At 42.9% G+C, this 17911-nt stretch overlaps 1 pseudogene across 1 annotated transcript; it reads left to right on the top strand.

Moving 5' to 3' along the window:
* Positions 1 to 207: 207 nt before the first annotated feature.
* On the top strand, positions 208 to 17475 carry LOC311146331 (annotated as a pseudogene). The gene is made up of 3 exons (XR_014615622.1): positions 208 to 862; positions 8341 to 8982; positions 15744 to 17475. The product of XR_014615622.1 is annotated as an uncharacterized misc_RNA (transcript).
* Positions 17476 to 17911: the final 436 nt, after the last annotated feature.

The raw sequence follows: 17911 nt of genomic DNA, 5'->3' as shown, positions 1-17911 counted from the left end.
TCAATCATAAAAATAAAAATAAATACTTAAAAACTGGAAGACAGTGGGTGAATGAAATGCTTTATTATTTAAATATTGAAAAAATGTGGGCTAGAGAGAGAGAAACAAAATGAGTGCAATTTGAAGCCATGTGGCATAAAGTGTTACAAGCTGGAGATGTCCAAAATATGACAAATGGGAAGGGATGTTATTGTGAGATGGAACAGGATGGGTATGAACAGGGTGGGTATGAACAGGGTGGGTATGAACAGGGTGGGTATGAACAGGGTGGGTATGAACAGGGTGGGTATGAACAGGATGGGTATGAACAGGATGGGTATGAACAGGATGGGTATGAACAGGATGGGTATGAACAGGGTGGGTATGAACAGGATGGGTATGAACAGGGTGGGTATGAACAGGGTGGGTATGAACAGGATGGGTATGAACAGGGTGGGTATGAACAGGGTGGGTATGAACAGGGTGGGTATGAACAGGATGGGTATGAACAGGATGGGTATGAACAGGATGGGTATGAATAGGATGGGTATGAACAGGGTGGGTATGAACAGGGTGGGTATGAACAGGGTGGGTATGAACAGGATGGGTATGAACAGGATGGGTATGAACAGGATGGGTATGAACAGGGTGGGTATGAACAGGGTGGGTATGAACAGGATGGGTATGAACAGGATGAATATGAACAGGATGGGTATGAATAGGATGGGTATGAACAGGATGGGTATGAACAGGATGGGTATGAATAGTAATAGGATGGGTATGAACAGGATGGGTATGAACAGGATGGGTATGAACAGGGTGGGTATGAACAGGGTGGGTATGAACAGGGTGGGTATGAACAGGATGGGTATGAACAGGATGGGTATGAATAGGATGGGTATGAACAGGATGGGTATGAACAGGATGGGTATGAATAGGGTGGGTATGAACAGGGTGGGTATGAACAGGGTGGGTATGAACAGGATGGGTATGAACAGGGTGGGTATGAATAGGATGGGTATGAACAGGATGGGTATGAACAGGATGGGTATGAACAGGATGGGTATGAACAGGGTGGGTATGAATAGTAATAGGATGGGTATGAACAGGGTGGGTATGAATAGGATGGGTATGAACAGGGTGGGTATGAACAGGGTGGGTATGAATAGTAATAGGATGGGTATGAACAGGATGGGTATGAACAGGGTGGGTATGAACAGGATGGGTATGAACAGGGTGGGTATGAACAGGATGGGTATGAACAGGGTGGGTATGAATAGGATGGGTATGAACAGGATGGGTATGAACAGGGTGGGTATGAACAGGATGGGTATGAACAGGGTGGGTATGAACAGGGTGGGTATGAACAGGGTGGGTATGAACAGGGTGGGTATGAACAGGGTGGGTATGAACAGGGTGGGTATGAACAGGATGGGTATGAACAGGGTGGGTATGAACAGGGTGGGTATGAACAGGGTGGGTATGAATAGTAATAGGATGGGTATGAACAGGGTGGGTATGAATAGTAATAGGATGGGTATGAACAGGATGGGTATGAATAGGATGGGTATGAACAGGATGGGTATGAACAGGGTGGGTATGAACAGGATGGGTATGAACAGGATGGGTATGAACAGGATGGGTATGAACAGGATGGGTATGAACAGGGTGGGTATGAATAGTAATAGGATGGGTATGAACAGGGTGGGTATGAACAGGATGAGTATGAACAGGATGGGTATGAACAGGATGGGTATGAACAGGATGGGTATGAACAGGATGGGTATCTTAATTGAAAGGAAAAAACCAAAACCTGCAGACACTAGGCCCTCCGTGGAATGAGTTGGACACCCCTGGTCTAGTGGGTCTATGTCTGAAGAATGTTAAGTTGTTTGTTGTCTTTGTACATGGATATTTGTGTATTGTCTTAAAACCAAAATAAGATTATATTTATATATATATATATATATATATATATATATATATAAAATAAACGATGCTTAGTTTACTTTTTTAAAAATGAGGAAAAGCTGAAGGCGGGGCAATTGCGTGTTGAGAACAGGATGAAAGAATAGAAATCAGATGAGACGGAGTAATTTCCCTCCAAGCACTTGTTTTTCCGTTGTGACACCACCAAACAGTGAATTTGTTTCTCATGAGAACAGTATGTTTCTAGGATACAGGCATCTTTTTTCCTTCTTTCATCCCCCTCTTCACCCTGTTAGCCAGGGAGCTGTGGTGAGTCTCCTGTCTCCTACTAGCCTGTTAGCCAGGGTGCTGTGGTGAGTCTCCTGTCTCCTACTAGCCTGTTAGCCAGGGTGCTGTGGTGAGTCTCCTGTCTCCTACTAGCCTGTTAGCCAGGGAGCTGTGGTGAGTCTCCTGTCTCCTACTAGCCTGTTAGCCAGGGAGCTGTGGTGAGTCTCCTGTCTCCTACTAGCCTGTTAGCCAGGGTGCTGTGGTGAGTCTCCTGTCTCCTACTAGCCTGTTAGCCAGGGTGCTGTGGTGAGTCTCCTGTCTCCTACTAGCCTGTTAGCCAGGGTGCTGTGGTGAGTCTCCTGTCTCCTACTAGCATGTTAGCCAGGGAGCTGTGGTGAGTCTCCTGTCTCCTACTAGCCTGTTAGCCAGGGTGCTGTGGTGAGTCTCCTGTCTCCTACTAGCCTGTTAGCCAGGGTGCTGTGGTGAGTCTCCTGTCTCCTACTAGCCTGTTAGCCAGGGAGCTGTGGTGAGTCTCCTGTCTCCTACTAGCCTGTTAGCCAGGGTGCTGTGGTGAGTCTCCTGTCTCCTACTAGCATGTTAGCCAGGGAGCTGTGGTGAGTCTCCTGTCTCCTACTAGCCTGTTAGCCAGGGTGCTGTGGTGAGTCTCCTGTCTCCTACTAGCCTGTTAGCCAGGGTGCTGTGGTGAGTCTCCTGTCTCCTACTAGCCTGTTAGCCAGGGTGCTGTGGTGAGTCTCCTGTCTCCTACTAGCCTGTTAGCCAGGGTGCTGTGGTGAATCAGGTTACCATAGAAACCAATGGCTGAAGCCTCTGTGTCGCTACAAGTGAATAATGACCTGTGACATCACTGTCTGTTTCTCTTCATGCAAAACATATGAGGAATTCCTGGTGAAACTCAATAGGCTATCATGCAAAGAGTGGCCTCTGAATTTCTTTTTTGAGTCGCCGAGAAAAGTGATCACGATTGACGTGTGAAATATACACAACTGTCAGACCTGGAGATATGTCAGAAGGGTAGCCTTGAATTTTGTTCAAGACACCAGAGAGAGAGAGAGAGGAGAGAGATATAGAAACAGAAAGAAAGAGAGATGAAGTGAGTGAGAGAGGGGGGAAATGCAAAACAAACAGGGATTGTCACATTATGTATAGGCCTACCTTTTCAGAACTTGTAAAGCACCAAACAGAGGGAACAATATAGTGTTTTACTTCCTATATAGTATGTCTGAAGTTAGCGTTACGTCCTAGGTCTGTAAGAATGACATGTCCTGCGTGCCAATTCTCTGTCCATTCTCCCTAAATGCGCACTTCTTCACCTCATTTCATGGATGAAAGGATTAATTAACCTTGACCCTAAAGGAAAGGACTGCTGGAAGATATAAGAGGAGAAACTCCCTTTTTTATAGCCCATGATTACACCCATCCAAATGCTTTGAGTGAAACTTCTGCTGACCACACACCTCATGGAAACTTCTTGAAAGTAAACAACGGGCTTGACCTCTTACTCACCTTCACGACGGGACTCAAGGAGCCCACCGAGAATGTGTAGCTTGGCCCACGCTCAAAACATCTAATTTTCGACTTTCAAAGGGGGAAAGATTCTTTACAGACTGCAACAATGGGTCCAGTATGTGAGATAAGCTTGTAATCTCAGTGCTTCTCGTATTTTGGAGCAATTACTGTTAAAACTCTCATGAGATGAAAGAGGCCATATTCCTTTCCTCCATTTTCATTGAGTGCTCTAATTGCCATATTGTAGATATATCACGTGACAGGCATGATATTGTCCTTTATTTTTGTCAATCATCAAGATCGCAAGAACGGTTGGTCGACAGATCTATCTGCCTTACTTTTCAGTGAGCTCAGAAGTCCTGTTTTGGAGACAAGTGTCATATGTTTTTCTCTGTAAGCAACAACTTGGCTGACACCTGGTTAATGCTTTTCACAAGCACAGATCTAGGATATATGCTACCTTACCCTCTAACCAAATCCAGAACTTGACTATTGAGGTTTAAAATGATGAACGGTGAAAGGGCCAACTTCATCATACAGTGTAGCTACTAGCTAGCTATACGGGGACAGGGTCGACTAGCCTTAGATTAACTTGAGTGTTTGCAGGACTCCCACACCTTCTTTTCTGGTTGGCAAAAATTGCATTCTTTGCATTCTCAACTGACGTCTTTTGAGATCAGTTAAACTGGTTATCGGTTTTTTATTATCTCAAAGGAAATGCCTTTTCTCAGACAAAATCTCATTTTTGAGCATTTAAACCAGTTGTGTTTGAAAAGGTCCAGTCCTGTTCTTGTCTTTAGCTGCCCCTATAAGCTACGCTTGCGTCAAATGAGACCATAACAAACTCAATAGTAGAAACATTTACTTCAAAACTCCTTATACTGTGATGTCCGTGCAGGGAAGCAAAACATGTGGTAAATTGAGGCACAGTCTAACAGTCGGTACTTCATGAATTTGTGGGGGCTCGTACATGGGATGGCAAGTGCACACCCAATCCGAGGCTGGGACCATAACAATAGACTGAATCTTTTTTGCTAAAAAGGCGAGTTTGTTCCACAATATTTGTGTCAAAGTAGAACATGTAATTACAGCTGCAAGTCTCTTGGGGTATGTCTCTATAAGCTTGGCACATCTAGCCACTGGGATTTTTGCCCATTCTTCAAGGCAAAACTGCTCCAGCTCCTGCCAGTTGGATGGGTTCCGCTGGTGTACAGCAATCTTGAAGTCATACCACAGATTCTCAATTGGATTGAGGTCTGGGCTTTCAGTAGGCCATTCCAAGACATTTAAATGTTTCCCCTTAAACCACTTGAGTGTTGCTTTAGCAGTATGCTTTGTCCTGCTGGAAGGTGAACCTCCGTCCCAGTCTCAAATCTCTGGAAGACTGAAACAGGTTTCCCTCAAGAATTTCCTGTATTTAACGCCATCCATCATTCCGACCAGTTTCCCAGTCCCTGCCTATGAAAAACATCCCCACAGCATGATGCTGCCACCACGCTTCACTGTGGAGATTATGTTCTCGGGGTGATAAGAGGTGTTGGGTTTGCGCCAGACATAGCGTTTTCCTTGATGGCCAAAAAGCTAAATTTTAGTCTCATCTGGCCAGAGTACCTTCTTCCATATGTTTGGGAAGTCTCCCACATGCCTTTTGGTGAACACCAAACGTGTTTGCTTATTTTTTTATTTTAAGCAATGGCTTTTTTCTGGCCACTCTTCCGTAAATCCCAGCTCTGTGGAGTTTACGGCTTAAAGTGGTCCTATGGACAGATACTCCAATCTCCGCTGTGGAGCTTTGCATCTCCTTCAGGGTTATCTTTGGTCTCTTTGTTGCCTCTCTGATTAATGCTCTCCTTGCCTGGTCCGTGAGTTTTGGTGGGCGGCCCTCTCTTGGCCGGTTTGTTGTGGTGCCATATTCTTTAAATTTTTTAATAATGGATTTAATGGTGGTCCGTGGGATGTTCAAGGTTTTTCAGATATTTTTTTTATAACCCAACCCTGATCTGTACTTCTCCACAACTTTTTCCCTGACCTGTTTGGAGAGCTCCTCGGTCTTCATGGTGCCGCTTACTTGGTGGTGCCCCTTGCTTAGTGGTGTTGCAGACTCTGGGGCTTTTCAGAACAGGTGTATATATACTGAGATCATGTGACAGATCATGTGACACTTAGATTGCACACAGGTGGACTTTATTTAACTAATTATGTGACTTCTAAAGGTAATTGTTTGCACCAGATCTTATTTAGGGGCTTCATAGGGGGTGAATACATATGCACACACCACTTTTCTGTTATTTATTTTTCAAATTTTTTGAAACAAGTTATTTTTTTCATTTCACTTCACCAATTTGGACTATTTTGTGTATGTCCATTACATGAAATCCAAATTAAAATCAATTTAAATTACAGGTTGCAATACAACAAACTAGGGAAAACGCCATGGGGGATGAATACTTTTGCAAGGCACATTAGCTTATGTGTTTGGTCAAGTTTTTTCTCCACAATGTTTGATGGACTTTCCTCCTGGTCCATCACCCCCTATGTCCTGTATTCATGATCAAAATGAAGGGACTGAAACGATGCAATTTGGTTACATTGTTGTTTTTGGGTCATTTACTGAACTAACTCAAAGACTGTATCACAGCACGCTGTTGTCGGCACTTCTTGTTTCGGTGTGGAAATGCTTGGCCCGGTTCAAGGACAAGGACATGGACATGCCAGTTCATTGAGTTTTATTATTCAATCTATGCAACGAATCTGGTGTTGGATTTGGTAGAATCAATCTGTATTCAAAGATTGAAAAAGTTAGTTGTTGGCCTAATGAAAAAAGAAAGGTGTTGCTGCCGAGGCCATTTTTGTTCGTTTCAGTCTGGATAACTTGACATTTCGAGGGCATTTTGTCAGACGTTGCGCCTGTGTTCTTCATCAGAGTGTAGGGATAAACCTCAGAAGGGTCTGGAATACTAATCTCCATGACAAATGAAAAAGAGGGAAGATTTGGGTTCTTATTGCTGTGGCTATAATAGTATATTCACATGAATGGGCATTGAACTTGTTTTGTGGCTGGTGAACACCCTGGTGTGTTGGTCCTGGCATGGTGAGAATGGCAAGAGATGATCGCCTACTCCAATAAAAAAAAAATAGCAAGTGGTCAGATTTCATGTACCTACAGAAACACATCCACCAAACATGTGACATGTAGAAAACGTCCATGCGAGTGAAAACACTAGGTGCTTTTTAAACACAACTTGGTTGAGTTAATGTATTAGAAAGACATACTGAGTGACAGATAGAGAAGACAGACAGGCTTTAACTATAGTACCTCTTTGAGACAGACAGACAGACAGACAGACAGACAGAGAGACAGACAGACAGACAGACAGACAGACAGACAGACAGACAGACAGACAGACAGACAGACAGACAGACAGACAGACAGACAGACAGACAGAGAGACAGACAGAGAGACAGACAGACAGACAGACTACTTTGCCACGACCATTTAAACAATTTATACCTAATCAAATTAGACATAACTTATCATTATCATTGAAGTCATTAGAGTTATGTAAGTGATCATTGGGGAAAAAGTACTTTCAAGGACGTCTTGTAACAGAGATGCATAGACATGACTATTGTAGGACCGCTGCAGAGTTCAGGCCCACGGTCATAATAGACGGGACTTGTCTGTTTTAACCATAAGACAGAGTTTGTACCTAATTTGCTGTAGTGCAAAATACCCAAACATTGATTTGAAATGTAGAAAATAATTCTTTTGGATTCATGGTTTGTAGAAAATAATTCATTTTAATTCATGGTTTGTAGAAAATAATTCATTTTGATTCATGGTTTGTAGAAAATAATTAATTTTGATTCATGGTTTGTAGAAAATAATTCATTTTGATTCATGGTTTGTAGAAAATAATTCATTTTGATTCATGGTTTGTAGAAAATAATTCATTTTGATTCATGGTTTGTAGAAAATAATTCATTTTGATTAATGCTTTGTAGAAATGAATTATTTTTGATTCATGGTTTGCGGTTCTGTCAGCTGCCCTTAAGATAATATGTGCTGCTTTGCACATCTGAAAGTTTACATTGAACTGGGATGTAAGCCAGTGGTCATCTGGGTACAATGGATACAGTAGCCATCCTCGATGTAGTTCAAGTAGTCAGTGGTTACGCATTATGGATGATTATTCAGTTTAATTGTAGGTTGCAGTATGTTTTTTCTTACTAAAGGCAGCCCTGCTGTCTATAAGGTCAACTCAGTGTGAGCACTCTGAAGCCTTTTATGCCACAGAGAACAAAGAGAGTCATTCCTATTGGTCACCTGACAGTATGTTGTTTACACACACAGAGGCAACAATTAACTCTCTCACACTCTCTCTCTCTCTCTCTCTCTCTCTCTCTCTCTCTCTCTCTCTCTCTCTCTCTCTCTCTCTCTCTCTCTCTCTCTCTCTCTCTCTCTCTCTCTCTCTCTCTCTCTCTCTCTCTCTCTCTCTCTCTCTCTCTCTCTCTCTCTCTCTCTCTCTCTCTCTCTCTCTCTCTCTCTCTCTCTCTCTCTCTCTCTCTCTCTCTCTCTCTCTCTCTCTCTCTCTGTCTCTCTCTGTCTCTCTCTCTCCCTCTCTCCCACCCACCCAGATTCGGACCTGAGCATGCGGACATTGAGCACCCCAAGCCCTGCCCTCATCCTTCCTCCCCGTCCCACTCCACCCTCTCTCCCCTCTCCTCCCCCCATCGGCCCCCTTCAAACAGCTCCTCCTCCACCTCCTCCTCTGAGACGGTTGCCATGGTGCATGCCGTCGCCCCTCCCCCCTCTCTTCTGCGCCACCCACTCACGACGCCGCGCCACCCGGGACCACCACCAGGGGGCGTCGGTGCCCATGGACCTCTTGCCGGACCACATCTTCCTGGACATCTTCGCCCGCCTGCCCACCAACCAGCTGTGCCGCTGCGCCCGCGTCTGCCGCCGCTGGTACAACCTGGCGTGGGACCCCCGGCTGTGGCGGAGCATCCGGCTGACGGGGGACGTGCTCCACGTCGACCGGGCGCTGCGGGTGCTGACGCGGCGCCTCTGCCAGGACACGCCCAATGTGTGCCTGATGCTGGAGACGCTGGTGGCGAGCGGGTGCCGGAGGTTGACGGACCGCGGGCTGCACACGGTGGCCCAGTGCTGCCCCGAGCTGCGCTGCCTGGAGGTGGCAGGCTGCTATAACGTGTCCAACGACGCTGTGTTCGAGGTGGTGTCGCACTGCCCCAACCTGGAGCACCTGGACGTCTCAGGTAAACGTCTACATTGCAGTGAACGTTTTAATCATTTAGCAGACTTACTGCCAGTATATTCAACTAAGTTTAGTAGGGAAAAAAAAACACCACATATCACAGTTATCACAAGTAGGCCAATACCCGCTGTCAGCAGAATCAGTGTCAAAAAAAACAAACAAGTGTGGATGTGAGTACAAGAAAGAAAAGTACACTTACCAGTCCTCCTGCCCTAAATACATAAACCTGCTGCTCTGTGATATTATGGTGGTTAATGTGTCTAAGCTGCCAACCCTCCTCTTGGAGAGGTAGTCTCCCATTCAGAAATCATTATGGTGACTAATGTGTCTAAGCTTGGAGAGGTAGTCTCCCATTCAGAAATCATTATGGTGACTAATGTGTCTAAGCTGCCAACCCTCCTCTTGGAGAGGTAGTCTCCCATACAGAAATCATTATGGTGACTAATGTGTCTAAGCTTGGAGAGGTAGTCTCCCATACAGAAATCATTATGGTGACTAATGTGTCTAAGCTGCCAACCCTCCTCTTGGAGAGGTAGTCTCCCATACAGAAATCATTATGGTGACTAAGCTGCCAACCCTCCTCTTGGAGAGGTAGTCTCCCATTCAGAAATCATTATGGTGACTAATGTGTCTAAGCTGCCAACCCTCCTCTTGGAGAGGTAGTCTCCCATTCAGAAATCATTATGGTGACTAAGCTGCCAACCCTCCTCTTGGAGAGGTAGTCTCCCATTCAGAAATCATTATGGTGACTAATGTGTCTAAGCTGCCAACCCTCCTCTTGGAGAGGTAGTCTCCCATTCAGAAATCATTATGGTGACTAATGTGTCTAAGCTTGGAGAGGTAGTCTCCCATACAGAAATCATTATGGTGACTAATGTGTCTAAGCTGCCAACCCTCCTCTTGGAGAGGTAGTCTCCCATTCAGAAATCATTATGGTGACTAATGTGTCTAAGCTGCCAACCCTCCTCTTGGAGAGGTAGTCTCCCATTCAGAAATCATTATGGTGACTAATGTGACTAAGCTGCCAACCCTCCTCTTGGAGAGGTAGTCTCCCATACAGAAATCATTATGGTGACTAATGTGTCTAAGCTTGGAGAGGTAGTCTCCCATTCAGAAATCATTATGGTGACTAATGTGTCTAAGCTGCCAACCCTCCTCTTGGAGAGGTAGTCTCCCATTCAGAAATCATTGGTTGCAGAAAGGCCACCTCTTTGCACTAATTTCCCAGTACGGAAGGGATACATTAAAATAACTTGTGAATTGTTCTTCTAAAGAAGACAAACCAGAGCAACTTTGGGTAAAGTGGTCAATTCATAAAGTATGGACACACCTATTCATTCAAGGGTTTTTCTTTATTTTTACTATTTTCTACATTGTAGAATAATAGTGGAGACATCAAAACTATGACATAACACATATGGAATCATGTAGTAACCAAAAAAAGTGTTAAACAAATCGATAGAATACTGTACTCATCTCGAAAACAAAAGCAATTTAGGTTAAAAGAGTCCACACTAACAAAGGAAATAGAAGGTCTAACAGAACAGATAGATAGCAATAAAAACTGTAACATAGAGGCTCAGAATAAATTAGAGGGAAAACAAAAATAAATGGAGAAACTTATTCAAGAAAGATCAAGTGTAATATATTATAAAAATAAAGCAAACTGGGTGGAATATGGGGAAAAATGCACCAAATTATTTTTTAATCTTCAACATAGAAATGCTACCTTAAAGAATTGACTGAAACTGGTTACAAATGACGGAGTCACCCATGATTCACCAAATGATATTTTGAAGGAGGAAGCAAAGTACTTTAAGCATATGTTTTCGTTTCAGTCGCCTCCATCTCCTCTAACTGAAGCTAATTGTAGGGATTTTGTTTTCTATTGATAATATGAAATTAACAGCCACACAGAAAGACTCATGTTAAGGTGAAATTACAGAGGATGAACTTCTGGATGCAATTAAAGACTTTAAATCCGGGAAAACTCCAGGGTTGGATGGCATAACAGTCGAGGTATACCAAACCTTTTTTGATATACTCAGAGGACCGTTATTAGCATGTTTTAACCACTCCTATGTAAATGGTAGATTATCAGACAATCAAGAAGAAGGTCGGATTTCATTATTACTGAAACAGGATACAAGTGGAAAATATAAATATCCAGTCCATTAAAAAATTGGAGGCCACTTACACTTCAGTGTTGTGATGCAAAAATTCTAGCAAAATGTGTAGCGCATATAATTAAAAAGGTATTGTCGGACATTATTCATTCTAATCAGACAGGTTTTTTACATGGACGATACATTGGAGATAATATAAGGCAAGTGCTGGAAACAATAGAACACTATGAAAAATCTGGGAAACCAGGCCTACTATTCATAGCAGACTTTGAAATGACATTTGATAAAGTACGACTGGAGTTTATATATAAATGCCTGGAGCATTTCAATTTTGGAGAATCTCTTATAAAATGGGTTAACATCGTATAGTAACCCTAGTATCCCTTATTAAAATGCAAATCAATTTATAACATTTTTGACATGCGTTTTTCAGGATTTTTTTGTTGCTATTCTGTCTCTCACTGTTCAAATAAACCTCCCATTAAAATTATAGACTGATCATTTCTTTGTCACTGGGCAAACGTACAAAATCAGCAGGGGATCAAATACTTTTTTCCCTCACTGTAGGTTATAGGTTGAGAGCTTTTGTGAAAGAGCACAGTTAGAAGGATATGGCATATAGAAGCAAACTCGGATGGACATCATGAAAATGATCGGAGAGGTTGAGGGTAGAGGAAGTTCAGGAGTAAAAACAAACTAAATATAATTATTGTGTCCATAAAATGTATATAGTATGTATAAGCTGGAAGTAGAGGCCTAAGCGTTGTTGTTCACTAGTTTACTCCAATTAGGGAAGGGGTGGTGGGGTTGGAAGGTAATAAAGGGAAATATATATTTTTAAAGGATATGTATATATGTATGTATATGTATTTATATTTATGTATGTGTATATGTATGTATGTATGTATATGTATGTATATGTACAGTTGAAGTCGGAAGTTTACATACACTTAGGTTGGAGTCATTAAAACTAGTTTTTCAACCACTCCACAAATTTCTTGTAAACAAACTATAGTTTTTTTTGTCAAGTAATTTTTCCAACAATTGTTTACAGACAGATTATTTCACTTATAAGTCACTGTATCACAATTCCAGTGGGTCAGAAGTTTACATACACTAAGTTTACTGTGCCTTTAAACAGTTTGGAAAATTCCAGAACATCATTTGAGTCAATTGGAGGTGTACCTGTGGATGTATTTCAAGGCCTACCTTCAAACTCAGTGTCTCTTTGCTTGACATCATGGGAAAATCAAAAGAAATCAGCCAAGACCTCAGAAAAAGTTTGGTTCATCCTTGGGAGCAATTTCCAAACGCCTGACGGTACCACGTTCATCTGTACAAACAATAGTACGCAAGTATAAACACCATGGGACCACGCAGCCGTCATACCGCTCAGGAAGGAGACGCATTCTGTCTCCTAGAGTTGAATGTACTTTGGTGCGAAAAGTGCAAATCAATCCCAGAACAACAGCAAAGGACCTTGTGAAGATGCTGGAAGAAACAGGTACAAAATTATCTATATCCACAGTAAAACAAGTCCTATATTGACATAACCTGAAAGGCCGCTCAGCAAGGAAGAAGCCACTGCTCCAAAACCGCCATAAAAAAGCCAGACTACGGTTTGCAACTGCACATGGGGACAAAGATTGTACTTTTTGGAGAAATGAACTCTGGTCTGATGAAACAAAAATAGAACTGTTTGGCCATAATGACCATCGTTATGTTTGAAGGAAAAAGGGGAATGCTTGCAAGCCGAAGAACACCATCCCAACCGTGAAGCACGGGGGTGGCAGCATAATGCTGTGGGGGTGCTTTGCTGTAGGAGGGACTGGTGCACTTCACAAAATAGATGGCATCATGAGGAAGGAAATTATGTGGATATATTGAAGCAACATCTCAAGACATCAGTCAGGAAGTTAAAGCTTGGTCACAAATAGGTCTTCCAAATGGACAATGACCCCAAGCATACTTCCAAAGTTGGGGCAAAATGGCTTAAGGACAACAAAGTCAAGGTATTGGAGTGGCCATCACAAAGCCCTGACCTCAATCCTATAGAAAATGTGTGGGCAGACCTGAAAAAGCGTGTGCGAGCAAGGAGGCCTACAAACCTGACTCAGTTACACCAGCTCTGTCAGGAGGAATGGGCCAAAATTCACCCAACTTATTGTGGGAAGCTTGTGGAAGGCTAACCGAAACGTTTGACCCAAGTTAAACAATTTAAAGGCAATGCTACCAAATACTAATTGAGTTTATGTATTTTTCTGACCCACTGGCAATATGATGAAAGAAATAAAAGCTGAAATAAATCATTATTTCTACTATTATTCGGACATTTCACATTCTTAAAATAAAGTTGTGATCCTAACTGACCTAAGACAGGGAATTTTTACAAGGATTAAATGTCAGGAATTGTGAAAAACTGAGTTTAAATGTATTTGGCTAAGGTGTATGTAAACTTCTGACTTCAACTATATATATATATATATTTGCGAGAGAAAAAAACATATGGGTGATTGGAAGTGATGCAGACAATTGCATTGATGGAAGTTACGATCTACCCCCCCCCCAAAAAAAATAATAAAAAAAAATAATAATAATAATAATAATAATAATATATATACTGTATATATATTTTACATTTGAGATTCTTCAAAGTAGCCACGCTTTGCCTTGATGACAGCTTTGCACGCTCTTGGCATTCTCTCAACCAGCTTCATGAGGTAGTCACCTGGAATGCATTTCAATTAACAGGTGTGTCTTAATGTGTTTGGGCCAATCAGTTGTGTTGTGACAAGGTAGGGGGGGTATACAGAAGATAGCCCTATTTGGTAAAAGACCAAGTCCATATTATGGCAAGAACAGCTCAAATAAGCAAAGAGAAACGACAGTCCATCATTACTTCACATATTAGTATTATTTCCCATGCTGAAAATCTGACACGAGTCAAATGAATAATCTATGAAAGATTAGTCAAAATACATGTATGCCTATAACACAACCGTAATTTGACTAGCACTTTGAAAAGGGCCTCTTTGAGTCAATACCTTGTCCAAGTCAACCCAGTTTAGCAGACCTAGGGGAAATACATACTGTATGTCAAATGTCATTATTTAATACTTTCAATTACTAGCTTTCCTGGCACAATGGAACAAACCAATGGAATACTCCTAAAAGTGCAAATCTCAAGATAAGTGCACCAGAAATTTTACATGAATACCAGTACGTATTTGACCCAGGTCTCCTGCTGAGACAACCCAACAACCTTCTTATGTTATCTGTGGTAAAATACTGTCCAGAGCCCAGTGTTGTTTGCCACGGTATCTCTCTCTCTCTACACGCTCACTGCATTCTGTCTCCAGTGTTTTCAGAGAGGAGGCCCATGGAATATGGGAATGGAATGCGACTTGATCCCCCCAAAAATCCTCCTGTCTTATTTCAGTCTCTTTCCTGGTGTTTTATTTCCCACTTCCTGTGCCCTTCTTCCTGCCGGAGCACATTGTTGCCATCCCGGTGTGTGTCAAAGGTCAGCTGGAGTTCCCTCTGTTGAAGGAATCTGGGTTGTGTTCATTAGGCCTCAAATGGAAGAAAATGTTCAGAAACAGAGTGGAACACAACCCTGCTCTGTTTCTTCCTACCATTACCCCCCCCCCCAAAAAAAAAAAAAGAAAGAAAGATGGAGTAACAGATCTCAGATGTCTCCCCTTGATGCAAATCCATTCCATCCACTTCATAGCCTTCGTACACTTCCGAAAGGCAAGACCATCAGCTAACCTATTTGGCAGCTCTGCACTTTCCGAATGTTCAAACATCGCTCTTCTTGCTATCTCAGAGCTGTCGTACCCTGCTTCATGTTCCTGTCAACTGGGCATCCCACGTTTCAGTCTGCACAGCAAAAGTGAGGTTATAGAAGGAAGGAAAGAGAAGCCTTTTAAAAGGTGCTCAACTCAACATAATGTTTTTGAAGAAGGGATGGTCTGGAGAAAGAAGAAATGCGAGTCTCAACTAAAAACATCCGTCATGTTCTCGTGAAAATGTAAGCAAAGGGGTGGAACCAGAAAACCTGGGCGAGTCCCCTAGTAGTCGTCATGTTTCTGTTTCAATTCTCCCCAAGATAGAGCACTGCTTTTTAATATCGCTCTGGGAATTAAAACAAACGGGAGTATAATGGTCTCTTACTTGACTTTGGACAGGACGCGGAATACCTGACATCTGCATTCTATAAAATTCAATTAGTGGGCCTAAGGAAAGTGGCTTATGCTCTGAATGTTGGGGCTGTTTTGTAATAAATGGGTTCTGCGGTCGACTGTATTTCACTTTTTTTTTTTTTTACTTGGTCGTTTTGATATGCTCTCTAAATCCTGAATACACCTAAATACTACTCTCTCTCTCTCTCTCTCTCTCTCTCTCTCTCTCTCTCTCTCTCTCTCTCTCTCTCTCTCTCTCTCTCTCTCTCTCTCTCTCTCTCTCTCTCTCTCTCTCTCTCTCTCTCTCTCTCTCTCTCTCTCTCTCTCTCTCTCTCTCTCTCTCTCTCTCTCTCTCTCTCTCTGTCTCTCTCTCTCCCTCTCTCTCTCTCTCTCTCTCTCTCTCTCTCTCTCTCTCTCTCTCTCTCTCTCTCTCTCTCTATATATATCTATAGGATGCTCCAAGGTAACCTGCATCAGTCTGACGCGGGAGGTCTCCCTCAAACTATCGCCTATGCACGGCCAGCAGATCTCCATCCGCTACCTGGACATGACTGACTGCTTGGCCCTGGAGGACGAGGGCCTGCACACCATCGCCGCCCACTGCACCCAGCTCACCCATCTCTACCTGCGGCGCTGCATGCGCCTCACCGACGAGGGCCTTCGCTACCTGGTCATCTACTGCCCGGCCGTGCGTGAGCTCAGCGTCAGCGACTGCCGCTACGTCAGCGACTTCGGCCTGCGCGAGATCGCCAAGCTTGAAGGCCGGTTGCGCTACTTGAGCGTGGCGCATTGCGGAAGGATCACTGACGTCGGGGTGCGGTATGTCGCTAAGTACTGCTCACGGCTGCGATACCTGAATGCGCGGGGCTGCGAGGGCCTCACGGACCACGGCCTGGAGTACCTGGCCAAGAGTTGCCCCAAGCTCAAGTCGCTCGACATCGGGAAGTGCCCGCTGGTGTCGGACGCAGGGCTGGAACTGCTGGCGCTCAACTGCTTCAACCTGAAGCGGCTGAGCCTCAAGTCATGCGAGAGCATCACGGGCCGCGGGCTGCAGGTGGTGGCGGCCAACTGCTTCGACCTGCAGCTGCTCAACGTGCAGGACTGCGACGCGCCACTGGAGGCACTGCACTTTGTGAAGCGCCACTGCAAGCGCTGCGTCATCGAGCACACAAACCCCGCCTTTTTCTGAGGAGACAGGAGAATGGGCGAACAAACTGAAGCCTGTATCCCGCACATAGGCAGACATAATGTAATATGCACATGACAATCTATTATGGTTGTTTTTTTATAGCACTCATAAGACTGTTTTTAAGTTATTTTCTTTTCTCCCTATTCCCTCACTACAAACTGTTGCCCAACTTCTAAAGGGATCATTTTTAAGCAGATGACTTCTGTAAGTATATAATAAAACACTAGTGTATTTTCATTTGAAAGGAAAAAACTATAATAGCATGAAAAACTCAGCTCTTTCTCAGTATCTTGTCAGTATCTCCTTAGGCCAAGAAGTTTAATTGGAATGCAATTTAATTATGAGTAATGGTTATCTTTTTTGTGTCAAAGGTTCACGTGTGACATTCCACTGAAGAGGCCTCCCCTTCTGTTTGCAGTGCTGGTGGGCAATATAGTAATTGATCCAGTAACTCCAGTCATTCCACATTACTTAAAGAGGCTGTACAGTTCATATACACATATGATAGAACATTAGTCAATTTCTTAACTCATGAAACCACATAATTAAGAATATGCTTCTACTCATGGTGTGGAGAGGTGTGCACCTTTCTGTCCAATGAGGTGATTGATTAGCAATATTTCTGTCCATTTAGGGGACCCCATTTGGCTCAAGAGCACCCCCAGAGGCAAACGTTCTGTATTGCCTTTTTTAACCTATTAGATAGTTTTTTTTTTAAATGCTGGCTTTTCAACTAGAGCCTCAAATGTACTCTTATTCATTGTTTACATGTCATTCTTCTGCAGTTTAAATGCTAGACAATCCTACCATCATGTCCTTGGTTAGTGAAGTGGGGGATTGTTATTTTGAATTCAATGTCCAGTTCTATTTTGTAAAATAATTGTGTATACTAACTATGCTCAGACAATCACTAGAACAAGTGTGTTCACTGCTCTCTCTTTATTGGTTATTGGTTTAAATACATAATAGAGGAATAAAATAATGTCCTAAATGAGGATGGCCTCTGAGTCATGTATGTCTCAAAATTCGTATTATAGAACTAGTGTGCACTTAAATAGAGATGCTACTTAATGTTAAAATGAATATGTGCATTATCAGGAATTGATGATTTTCTGCCCTCGGACATTGAGGAGTAAGATTCCTTCCTTGTAAACAAGTGTGAAAAAAAAAATGCACCTTAGTAATGACAGATGACTGACCTTGACTAAGTTGTATTTTGTATTTTCATTGCAGAATGAATTATTGTTGTGTCTAATCATTCATTTCCTGATTTTCTATGTTGTGCTGATCACATCCTTATTGGGTTTACACATATAACATGACTCTGCAGATCATAGTGTTTTTATGCCCCTTGGAGACTCTGCGGATCATAGTGTTTTTATGCCCCTTGGAGACTCTGCAGATCATAGTGTTTTTATGCCCCTTGGAGAC

Source organism: Coregonus lavaretus (genome assembly GCF_964263955.1).
Source record: "Coregonus lavaretus genome assembly, chromosome: 19".
NCBI classification, from domain to species: Eukaryota; Metazoa; Chordata; class Actinopteri; order Salmoniformes; family Salmonidae; genus Coregonus; species Coregonus lavaretus.
This window is presented reverse-complemented; position numbering and strand designations above follow the sequence as displayed.